Source organism: Sapajus apella, unplaced genomic scaffold, assembly GCF_009761245.1.
Source record: "Sapajus apella isolate SASKATOON/1434 unplaced genomic scaffold, GSC_monkey_1.0 scaffold79, whole genome shotgun sequence".
Classification (NCBI taxonomy): Eukaryota; Metazoa; Chordata; class Mammalia; order Primates; family Cebidae; genus Sapajus; species Sapajus apella.
Genome location: NW_022437019.1, coordinates 6,727,133 through 6,739,665, shown reverse-complemented (window position 1 = coordinate 6,739,665; position 12,533 = coordinate 6,727,133). Strand labels below are relative to the sequence as shown.

The 12,533-nt window shown below is 39.2% G+C and overlaps 1 pseudogene; it reads right to left on the bottom strand.

Annotated features, from left to right (window-relative positions):
• Positions 1–2,615: 2,615 nt before the first annotated feature.
• Positions 2,616–4,054, bottom strand: LOC116533130 (annotated as a pseudogene).
• Positions 4,055–12,533: the final 8,479 nt, after the last annotated feature.

Here is a 12,533-nt window from a genome sequence, read left to right as displayed (position 1 = left end):
GTTAATAATTCAGCATAGATCTCTTAAGATTAAGGACATTTGTCTAAATTATCACAATACCATTATGATTTCTAACAAAATAACAGTAATTCCAGAAACCATGAAATATCCAAATCCTGCTTCAATATCTGCATTTTTCATAAAAATGTGTTTTTCCCTCCCTATGATTATCCAGTCAAGGATTCATACCAATCATTTTACGTTTCTGTTTCCCTGGTTTCTTTTGATTTAGAAGAGGGTTGATTGGATTTCATTCAATAAATGTTTGACTATCTATAATGTGACAGATACAGTGTGGTAAGCAAAATGGATGAAGCTTTACTCTTATGAAGTTCAAATAGTATTGGGAAAAACTTTAAATAAACATATTATAAACCTATAGAAAGATAAATTCTCCTATGGTAAGTGCTATAATTAAAATTAAACAATATGATGTGACAGTGAGTTAGTGACAGTTAATGGTATAGGAGGGCCGGGCGCGGTGGCTCAAGCCTGTAATCCCAGCACTTTGGGAGGCCGAGGCGGGTGGATCACGAGGTCAAGAGATCGAGACCATCCTGGTCAACATGGTGAAACCCCGTCTCTACTAAAAAAAATACAAAAAATCAGCTGGGCATGGTGGTGCGTGCCTGTAATCCCAGCTACTCAGGAGGCTGAGGCAGGAGAATTGCCTGAACCCAGGAGGCGGAGGTTGCGGTGAGCCGAGATTGCACCATTGCACTCCAGCCTGGGTAACATGAGTGAAACTCCGTCTCAAAAAAAAAAAAAAAATGGTATAGGAGGTGACCAAGCAAGACCTTATTGTGGAAGTGATATTTAAGCTTTGACCTGAATGAAAATGGCAGGAATTGGGTGTTGGGGATGAAGAAAATCAATTTGCTAAACCCATTGACTAATGCAAACACTTCTTAGAAATTGTTGAATTTCTCACGAGTTTTTGAATGAAAGAAGGGAGAGCTTGGGAAGTACTAACTTAGGAATTTTAGGAGAATCATCATGTCAGCCAGTAGACAGGGGTTGGTGGGAACAGTTTTGACCAATCAGGTAAGAATTCCAGTGAGTTGTGAAGCCCTTCCCTTTGGTTACTAGCTGCATATATATCCATCTACATACAAAATACACATCTAACAGAAGGGATCTGGTCCATGAGTAATTTCTCAGCCAGTGTTTGACGTATCCCACAGGAGAGGTTTTTGACCTGTCAGAAAGATCTGGGTGGGTGCAGTGACATTAACACAATGGCCAAAAAGGATAAATTAAAAAAAAAGTAATCAAGAGGTATAGTTAAAAATTTACCCAGTTTAATTGATCAGTTTTATCCACATAAGTTGTTAAAATATCATACAAGCTTTTTTGGGAGTTGCCTGCCAAAATATCCAGTCTCACACTGTGGGAAGTTGGGGAAGTAGAATTAATCTCAATTCTTCTGCCATATTTATCATCTTTGTTATCTCTTCAAAATGCATGGCCTCCTATTATTCAGGTCTATTTTTATGAGTTGCAGAAATTCACTTTGGATGCGTGCATGGATGTGACGTTCTTAAGCACATGCAAATAAAAGTCAGTAGGGACATGTGTTGTGAACAGAGAGGGGAACTGAAGAAGATTCCTTTTAAGAGAATTTTCATTTGGTTCCTTGGCAGAAAAACAGTAAAAAACTAGATATTCGATGGCACCTGTATGCTATAATAGTGTGGTAGATAATGGTGACACATGAAATACCCACCTACACACATGGTACACATCTAATAGAAGGTATCTGGTCCATGGGTAATTACTTAGCCTGCATTTAACATAGCCCTTGGGAGAGGTTTTAAACACCTGTCAGAAAGATCAAAGGAAATGCTGTTTCTGTAAGTAGATGGTGAGGAAGCCGACTGAATTCTGGCTATTGAGAAGAGCATCTTCAGGGAGAGAAATACACTGGAGCACCTGACATTCCTCATAACTGTTTTCAATAACTGCTCTTCACATTAGGCCTCAGTCTGTCCATCTGTGAAACCCATCTGTGAAATGCAGTTAGTGAAAATGCTTGTCATATTGGTATGTCAAGAAAAACAACTTAAAAAAAAGACATTTATCAGTTATGTAGTATTTCTAGGGATTGGTAATCAATTCTTATGGTTCTATGCAGGTTGGGTTCTGTTTTTCATTTATGTGTTTCATGGGAAAATGTGTGTGTGTGTGTGTGTGTGTGCGCGCGCGCGCGCGCGGGCGTGTGCGTGTATGTGCGTGTATGCATGCATGTTGCTTGCTCAAGAGAAGTAAAAGGATAAATAAATTTTTCCATTATAGTACAAAGAATTTTCAGGAAAATTAGTAGTTAACTTGCATACTTTCAAAAGACTATGGTTTAGAGCAATGCTGTCTATCAGAACTTTCTGAGATCAGAGAAATGCTAACTCTGCGTTATTCAACATGATAGCCACTGGCCACGTGTGGCTATGAAGCTCATGGAATGTAGCTGGCATGAATGAAGAAGTGAATTTAATTTAATTTAAAATTAGTCACATGTGGCTGGTGGCTACCATTTTGGGTAGAGCAGGTTTAAAGAGATGTTGAAAAATGCTTTCTTTCTTTCTTTCTTTCTTCTTCTTCTTCTTCTTCTTACTCTTTATTGCTTTGAGAGCAGGGGGCTCAGGAGCTCTTGGTGGGGCAGGTCCACTTCCTCTTCACCATCACAGGCTTCTGGCTGCTCAAGATGGCACTGGCCCTGCAGACAGCTGCCATGCGCAGGTCGGGCCGGTACTTGTTCTTGCATATCACGTGTCTGATGCTGCTGAGCGTGGCGCGAGCATTCTTGCTGATGGTGGTCTGCACGTAGGAGGTGGCAGGCTTCAGCTGGCCGGATCTCTGCTTCATGACCACCATGACACCTTTGCCGTCACCTGCCAGCTCCACGCCCACAGTCTTGCGGTGAATCAGCCTGCTGCAGCGGAAGGAGTTGCGGGCCTTCAAGTTATTGGGCTCGGTGCCGTAGGTCTGCCTGTTGCCCTTGATCAGGAAGCTGGAGCAGTTCTGCGCTATCATCCATTGCAGATGCACAGACGTGGCGGCGGCTCCTCTCGCGGCGGCGGCCTGAGGTGGAAAGAGCGAAAAATACTTTTTAAAAAAGGTCAATATCTAGTTATACAGTCTACACATTAGGTTATTATAGTCTTAGAGCCTGATTATTAGTATATTTTTATTATTTTCATGCCTGAATTACATTCTCAAATGTAATCAATGTATGCCACGGTGCTCAGATTTATGGGTGCTCATGTCTTCTCCTTCATTATCTTGTAGTATTTGCAATGTTATCTGCCTCTCCTTTAAGATGGCACATTAGCCACCTTAATGCTGTAGCCTCGTGAGTTTCTTCCTTATTCTCTCCTCTGTCTTTTCCTCTTCTTTCCTGTGTCCTTCAATATACAGCATGGTTATTCACTACAACTCAGACTTACTCTTTTGGATTCAGCACAAAGATCTGACTAACGTGTTCTGTGAGAAAATATGTCTATTTCTGATCTTCCAGTGGTCTATCTTAGCATCTCACACTTTCTTCGTGAAATTTCCTATTTGATGCTTAAAAATCTAGGTTTAAAAATTAAAATCTAACTCATGATTTCTTTCCCAAAATTAACTCCTCATAGGAATGTTAAAAGGCACCGTTTTATTTTCTATTATCTAAACTTGAAGGCTTGGCCATCATTGACTTTTCACACTTCTTTGTACTCCCTCTCAACTCAGTCAATACATCCTAGCTGTTCTTCCTTCCCCCGCCCCCACCAATGGACACTCCATGAATTTGTATCTCCTTCTTGTGCAAGGGCTATGCTAATCTCTGATTTATTCTAATTTTAGTGTTTGTGCTGCCAAAATGAGAACAATTCTTTCTTTTTAATAAGTATTAGGTTATAATTTGTTTCTTTTCCCTCTGTCCATACCCAGGCTTAGATCTTCTTTAGCTGACATGCATTATTTTTAGTCCCAAAATTGATGTTATTACCTTCAATCTCAACTGGGGTTGTACTACCCACTTCAATTCTCTTTCATCCGAATGTCCTTTATGCATCTTATCCTTCAGGTACATTGGACTACTAATTTTTGCTGATTCAGTCTTGCTTTTCCAACCATGTGCTTTTGCTTAAAACAGCTAGTTCTGACAAAATTGAGTTGCCTTTGTTGTATATTCAAATCCTACATGCTAAGTCTTTAAGGTTTATTCTAATATTCATACATTATTAATCAACTATTTAGTGAGTGTATGCTCTATGTAGCCATTGAGCTGGGCACTGAAGACAAAATGGGAACATGATCTCTGCTTTCAAGGAATTGACATTTTAGTGGGAGAATCTGACAAGTAAATAGGAAGTTATGATAGAGTGTAATAAACTTTCATCTCATCATCATCTGGAAATCATCTTAAGCCATGTTGGCTCCTCAGAACTAAGAGATTACTCTTAATTACACTTAGTTATATTACTAATTTTTATCTGTTTCTCTATCATTGATACATTTTAATTTGTTAATCTTATTTAGTTGATTAGACTATAAACTCCTTAAGGGCAGAAAGTAAATTTTGTACAGCTGAATATATCCCATGGCCTCTAGCCAACAATATTTTATATAAAAATTACATATTCAATATCCAGCAATTTATAAGAGAACCATTTTTTAACCTTTGGGAATCTTGCCTATACACTGCATAATAATTTATCTGCCCATATAAAATAGAGGAATATAGTGAGAGAAAGTTTTGTTTGTCCATATTCAGTTTATATTGAATGCTACATTTTTTTTTCCAGTTCTGCTGTTGAGCCCATCCACTGGGCTTTTTATTTTGTTTTTATTTCCATAGGCTTTTGGGGAACAGGTGGTGGTTGGTTACATGAATAAGTTCTTTAGTGGTGATTTCTGAGATTTTGGTGCACCCATCACTTGAGCAGTGTACAACCAATGTGTAGTCTTTGAGCCCTCACCCCCTCCCACCCTTTCCCCTGAGTCCCCAAAGTTCATTGTATCATTCATATGTCTTTTTGTTATCATGGCTTAGCTCCCACTTCTGAGTGAGAACATGCAATGTTTGGTTTTCTATTCCTGAATTACTTCTCTTAGAATTATGGTCTCCAGTTCTATGCAGGTTGCTGCAAATGCTATCACTTTGTTCTTTTTTATGTCTGAGTAGTGTGTGTGTGTGTGTGTGTGTGTGTGTGTGTGTGTGTGTGTGTGTGTATATGGAGAGAGAGAGGGAGAGACGACCATGGAATTATATATATTTATATATAATGTGGCGTATAGACTACATTTTCTTTATTTACTCGTTGATTAATGGATATTAGGGCTGATTCCCTATTTTTGCAATTGCCAGTTGTGCTGCTATAAACATGTGTGTGCAAGTATCTTTTTCATATGACTTCTTTTTCTCTAGATACCTAGGAGTGAGATAGCTGGATCAAATGGTAGATCTACTTTTAGTTCTTTATATATATATATATTTTTTTTTATTGCACTTTAGGTTCTGGGGTACATGGGAAGAACATGCAGGATTATTGCATAGGTACAAACATGGCAATGTGGTTTGCTGCCTCCATCCCCATCACCTATATCTGGCATTACTCCCCATGTTATCCTTCCCCAACACCCTACCCTCATTGTCCCTCGCCTAGTGCCCCCAACAGACCTCAGTGTGTGATGCTCCCTCCCCTAGTCCCCCCAACAGACCTCAGTGTGTGATGCACCCCTCCCTGTGTCCATGTGTTCTCATTGTTCAACACCCACCTATGAGTGAGAACATTTCTGTTCCTATGTGAGTTTGCTGCATATGTTGGTTTTCAGGTTCATCTGTGTCCCTACAAAGGACACAAACTCATTTTTTATGGCGGTATAGTATTCCATGGTGTATATGTGCCACATTTTACCTGTCCAGTCTATCATCAGTGGGCATTTGGGTTGGTTCCAAGTCTTTGCTATTGTAAACAGTGCTGCAGTGAACATATGTGTGCATGTGCCTTTATAATAGAGCAATTTATAATCCTTTGGATATATACCCACTAATGTGATTGCTGGGTCAAATGGAATTTCTATTTCTAGGTCCTTGAGGAATTGCCACACTGTCTTCCACAATAGTTGAACTAATTTATACTCCCTCTAACAGTGTAAAAGTGTTCCTGTTACTCCACATCCTCTCCAGCACCTGTTGTCTCCAGATTTTTTAATGATCACCATTCTAACTGGTGTGATTTGGTATCTCAATGTGGTTTTGATTTGCATTTCTCTAATGACCAGTGATGATGAGCTTTTTTTCATATGTTTGTTGGCTGCATGTCTTCTTTTGAGAAGTGTCTCTTCATATCCCTTGCCCACTTCTGGATGGGGTTGTTTGTTTGTTTTTTTTTTCCTGTAAATTTGTTTAAGTTCTTTGTAAATTCTGGATATTAGTGCTTTGTCAGATGGGTAGATTAAAAAAACTTTTTTCCATTGTGTTGATTGCTGGTTCTCTCTATTGATAGTTTCTTTTACTGTGCAGAAGCTCTTAAGTTTAATTAGATCCCATTTGTCTATTTTGGAGCTTTTGTTGCCATTGCTTTTGGTGTTTTAGTCATAAAGTCCTTGCCTATGCCTATGTCCTGAATGGTTTTGCCTAGGTTTTCTTCTAGGGTTTTCATGGTGTTAGGTCTTATGTTTAAGTCTTTAATCCATCTGGAGTTAATTTTAGTGTAAGGTGTGAGGAAGGGGTCCAGTTTCTGCCTTCTGTACATGGCTAGCCAGTTTTCCCAACAACATTTATTAAACAGGGAATCCTTTCCCCATTGCTTGTTTTTGTCAGGCTTGTCAAAAATCAGATGGTTTTAGATGTGTGGCTTTGCCTCTAAGGCCTCTGTTCTGTTCCATTGGTCTATATCTCTGTTTTGGTACCAGTACCATGCTGTTTTGATTACTGTAGCCTTGTAGTATAGTTTGAAGTCAGGTAGCATGATGCCTCCAGCTTTGTTCTTTTTGCTTAGAATTGACTTGGCTCTGCGGGCTCTCTTTTGGTTCCATATGATGTTTAAGGTGTTTTTTTCCAGTTCTGTGAAGGTCATTGGTAGTTGATGGGGGTAGTGTTGAATCTATAAATTACTTTGGTCATTATGGCTATTTTCACGATATTGATTTTTCCTAACCATGAGCATTGAATGTTTTTCCATTTGTTTGTGTCCTCTCTTCTTTCTTTGAGCAGTGGTTTGTAGTTCTCTTTGAAGACTTTACATCCTTTGTTAGTTGTATTCCTAGGTATTTTATTCTGTTCGTAGCAATTGTTAATGGCAGTTCATTCTTGCATTGGCCCTCTTTAAGTCTGTTATTGGTGTACAGGAATGCTTGTGATTTTTGCACATTCATATGTATCCTGAGACTTTGCTGAAGTTGCTTCTCAGTTTCAGGAGAATTTGTGCCAAGATGACGGAGTCTTCTAAATATACAGTCATATGGTCTGCAAATAGAGACAGTGTGACTTCCTCCTTTCCTAACTGAATACCCTTTATTACTACTTTTTGCCTGATTGCTCTGGCCAGAACTTCTGATACTATATTGAATAGCAGTGGTGATAGAGGGCATCCTTATCTAGTGCCAGATTTCAAAGGGAATGCTTCTAGTTTTTGCCCATTTAGTATGATATAGGCTGTGGGTTTGTCGTAAATAGCTTTTATTATTTTGAGATATGTTCCATCGGTACCTAGTTTATTGAGAGTTTTTAGCATAAAAACTCAACAAAAAGTTCTTTTGTTGAAGAACTTCTCTGCATCTATTGAGAGAATAATGTGCATTTTGTCATTGGTTCTGTTTATGTGGTGGATTACATTTACAGACTTCGTATGTTGAACCAGCCTTGCATCCCTGGTATGAAGCCTACTTGATTGTGATGCATGAGCTCCTTGATGTGTTGTTGCAATTGGTTTACCAGTATTCTATTGAAGATTTTTGCATCTATGTTCATCATGGATATTGGCTTGAAGCTTTCTTTTCTTGTTGAGTCTCTGTCAGGTTTTGATATCAGGATGATGTTTGTCTCATAAAATGATTTGGGAAGTATTCTCTCTTTTTGGTTTGTTTGGAATAGTTTCAGCTGTGAACCCATCTGGACCTGGGCTTTTTTTGTTTGGTAGGCTATTAATTGCTGCCTCAAATTCAGCCCTTCTTATTGGTCTGTTCAGGGTTTCAGCTTCTTCCTGGTTTAGGCTTGGGAGGGTGTAAGTGTCCAGGAATTTATCCATTTCTTCCAGGCTTACTGGTTTATGTGCATAGAGTTCTTTGTAGTAATCTCTGATGACGGTTTGTATTTCTGTGGAATCTGTGGTGATATCCCCTTTTCAATTTTTATTGCATCTATTTGATTCTTCTCTCTTTTCTTTTTTATTAATCTGGCTAATCATCTGTCTATTTTGTTGATTGTTTCAAAAAACCAGCTCCTGAATTTATTGATTTTTTGAAGGGTTTTTTGTGTCTCTCTCTCAGCTCTGCTTTGATCTTATTTATTTCTTGTCTTCTGCTAGCTTTGAGTGTTTTTGATCTTACTCCTCTAGCTCTTTCAATTTTGACCGTAGGGTTTCGATTTTAGATCTTTCCTTGCTTCCCATGTGGGTATTTATTGCTATAAATTTTCCTCTAGACTCTGTTTTAAATGTGTCCCAGAGATTCTGGTATGTTGTATCTTTGTTCTCATTGGTTTTGAAGAACATCTCTATTTCTGCCTTCATTTCATTATTTATCCAGACAACAGTCAAGAGCCAGTTGTTCAGTTTCCATGAAGTTTTGTGGTTCTGAGTTAGTTTCTAAATGCTGAGTTCTAATTTGATTGCACTGTGGTCTGAGAGACTGTTTGTTATGATTTCCATTCTTTTGCATTTGCTGAGGAGTGATTTACTTCCAATTATGTGGTCAATTTAGAGTAGGTGTGATGTGGTGCTGAGAAGAATGTATATTCTGTGGATTTAGGGTAGAAAGTTCTGTAAATGTCTATTAGGTTTGCTTGGTCCAGGTCTGAGTTCAAGTCCTGGATATCTTTGTTAATTTTCTGTCTCATTGATCTGTCTAATATTGACAGTGGAGTGTTAAAGTCTCCCACTATTATTATGTGGGAGTCTAAGTCTCTTTGTAGGTCATTATGAACTTGCTTTATGTATCTGGGTCCTCCTATATTGGCTGTGTATATATTTAGGATCGTTAGCTCTTCTTGTTGCGTTGATCCTTTTACCATTATGTAATGCCCTGCTTTGTATCTTTTGATCTTTGTTGTTTTAACGTCTATTTTATCAGAGACTAGAATCGCAACTCCTCCTTCTTTTTGCTCTGCATTTACTTGGTAAATCTTCCTCCATCCCTTTATTTGGAGCCTATGTGTATCCTTGCATGTGAGATGGGTTTCCTGGATACAGCACACTGATGGGTTTTGACTTTTTATCCTATTTGCCAGTCTGTGTCTTTCAGTTGGGGATTTTAGCCCATTTATATTTAAGGTTAATATTGTTATTTCTGAATTTGATCCTTCCATTTTGATGCTAGCTGGTTGTTTTGCCCATTAGTTGATGCAGTTTCTTCATTGTGTCAATGATCTTTACTATTTGGTATGTTTTTGGAGTGGCTGGTACTGGTTGTTCCTTTCTATGTTTAGTGCTTCTTTCAGGAGCTCTTATAAGGCAGGTCTGGTGGTGACAAAATCTATCAGCAATTGCTTGTTCATAAAGGATTTTATTTGTCCTTTGCTTAGGAAGCTTAGTTTGACTGGATATGAAATTCTAGGTTCAAAGTTCTTTTCTTTAAGGTTGTTGAATATTAGCCCTCCACTCTCTTCTGGCATGTAGGGTTTCTGCTGAGAGATCTGCTGTGAGTCTGATGGGCTTCACTTTGTGGGTAACCCGACCTTTCTCTCTGGCTGCCCTTAGCACTTTTTCCTTCATTTCGACCCTGGTGAATCTGTCAATTATGTGCCTTGGGGTTGCTCTTCTTGAGGAATATCTTTGTGGTGTTCTGTGTATTTCCTGGACTTGAATATTGGCCTACCTTGCTAGGTTGGGGAAGTTTTCCTGGATAATGTCCTGAAGAGTGTTTTCCAGCTTGGATACATTCTCTCCATCACATTCAGGTACACCTATCAAGCATAGATTAGGTCTTTTCACATAATCCCATAGTTCTTGGATGCTTTGTTCATTTTATTTTACTCTTTTTTCTCTAATCTTGCATTCTCATTTTATTTCATTAGTTGATCTTCAGTCTCTGATATCCTTTCTCCTACTTGGTCGATTTGGGTATTGAAACTTGTGTATGCTTCATGAAGTTCTTGCGTTGTGTTTTTCAGCTCCATCAGGTCATTTATATTCCTCTCTAAGCTGTTTATTCTCATTAGCATTTTGTCAAACCTTTTTTCAAGGTTCTTAGTTTCTTTGCATTGGGTTAGAACATGTTGTTTTAGCTCAGATAAGATTGTTATTACCCACCTCCTGAAGCCTGTTTCTGTCAATTCACCAGACTCATTCTCCATCCAGCCTTGTTCCCTTGCTGGTGAGGAGTTGTGACCCCTTGGAGGAGGAGAGGTGTTCTGGTTTTGGGTGTTTTCATCCCTTTTGTGCTGATTTCTTCCCATCTTTGTGGATTTATCTACCTGTGGAATTTGTAGTTGGTGACTTTCAGATAGGGTCTCTGAGTGGATGTCCTTTTTGTTGATGATGAAGTTATTTCTTTCTGTTTTTTAGTTTTCCTCCTAACCATCAGGCCCCTTTGCTGTAAGACTGCTGGAGGTGTACTCCAGATGCTGCTTGCCTGGGAATCACCTGCAGCAGCTGTACAACAGTAAGGGTTGCTCCCAGTTTCTTCTGTTATCTTTGTCCTAGAAGGATACCTGCCAGATGTCAGCCCAAGCTCTCCTTTATGAGGTGTCTCTTTGGATATACAGGGTCAGGAAGCTACTTGAGGAGCCATTCTGTCCCTTATAGGAGCTCAGGTACTGATTTGTGAGCTGCATTGTTCTGTTTAGAGTTGCTGGGCAGGTATGTTTAAGTCTGCTGCAGTGGAACTCATAATCGCCTTTTTTTCCCAGGTGCTCTGTCCCTGGAAGGTAGGGCTTTATTTATAAGTTCCTGTCATTCTCCTAACTTTTTTCAGAGATGCTCTGCCGAATCAAGAGGTAGCCTAGTCACAGTCTGCCAGCAGAGGCGTTGCTGAGCTGCTGTGGGCTCTGCCCAGCTGCTGTGTGAACATCTTTGCAGTTTTGTTTATAGGGGTATCGTTAGAACTTCCTGGGTAATGGTGATGTGCGTCAGTAATCGCGGACTGCCTTGGTAATGGCGGACTGTCTTGGTAATGATGAAATGCCTCAGTAATGGCAGACTGCCTTGGTATCTTGGTGGACTGCCTCAGTAATGTTGGATGCCCTTCCCCCTGCAGAGCTGGATCATCCAGGGTCCAGCTGTGTTTGCTGTGAAACTCTGTATCCAGAGCATTTCAGATTGCTGGTCTTTGTGGGGGTGGGACTGGATGAGCCAGATCACCTGGCTCCCTGTTTCAGCCCTGCTTTTTTCAGTTGAACGGCAGCTCTGTCTCTCAGGCATTCTAGTCCCCAGTTGAAATGATGCCCGGATTTGTGTGAGTTTTTGTGTGGAGACTCACTGCGCTGGCTGAAACAGCTGTGCTGGAGACTCATGGTGCTTTTTTGCCTGGGAATCTCCTGGTCTGTGGGCAGTAAAAATTCGTTTGGAAATGTGGTGGTCACTCACCCTCTGCGTTTTCACCGTGAACTGCAATCCAGAGCTGTTCCTATTTGGCCATCTTGGATCGTCCCTCTACTTTTAGTTCTTTAAGGAAACTTCATACTGTTTTTCATAGTGGTTGTACTAGTTTACATTCCCACCAGCAGTGTAAAAGTAGTTCCTTTTCTCCACATCTATGTTAGCGTCTGTTGTGTCTTGATTTTGTTGATTATAGTCATTTTTGCAGAAATGATATAATATTGTATGGTGGTTTTGATGTGCATTTCCCTGATAGCGATGTTGAGCATTTTTTCATATGTATTTTGGCCATTTATATATTGTCTTTTGAAAATTGTCTATTCATGTCCTTAGCCTCAGTAAAAATTCCACTTTTTTGATGGTATTTTTTTTTCTTGCTGATTTGTTTGAGTTCTTTGTTGATTCTGGTTACTAGTCCTTTGTTGGATGTATAGATTGCTAAGATTTTCTCCCACCCTGTGTGTTGTCTGTTTACTCTGCTGATTATGTTTTTGCTGGGCAGAAGCTTTTTAGTTTAATTAAGTCTCATCTATTTATCTTTCCTTTTGTTGTTTTTGCTTTTGGGTTCTTGGTCATTAAGTATTTGCCTAAGCCAATGTCTAGAGAGTTTTTTTCAATGTTATCTTCTAAAGTTTTTATGGTTTCAGGTCTTAGATGTAAGTCTTTGATCCATTTAGTTGATTTTTGTATAAGGTGAAGGATGAGGATCTAGTTTCATACTGACTGCCAATTTTGAACACATGAATTAAATTATTTATTTAAAGTATAATAAGTATTACAAAATGTTAGATG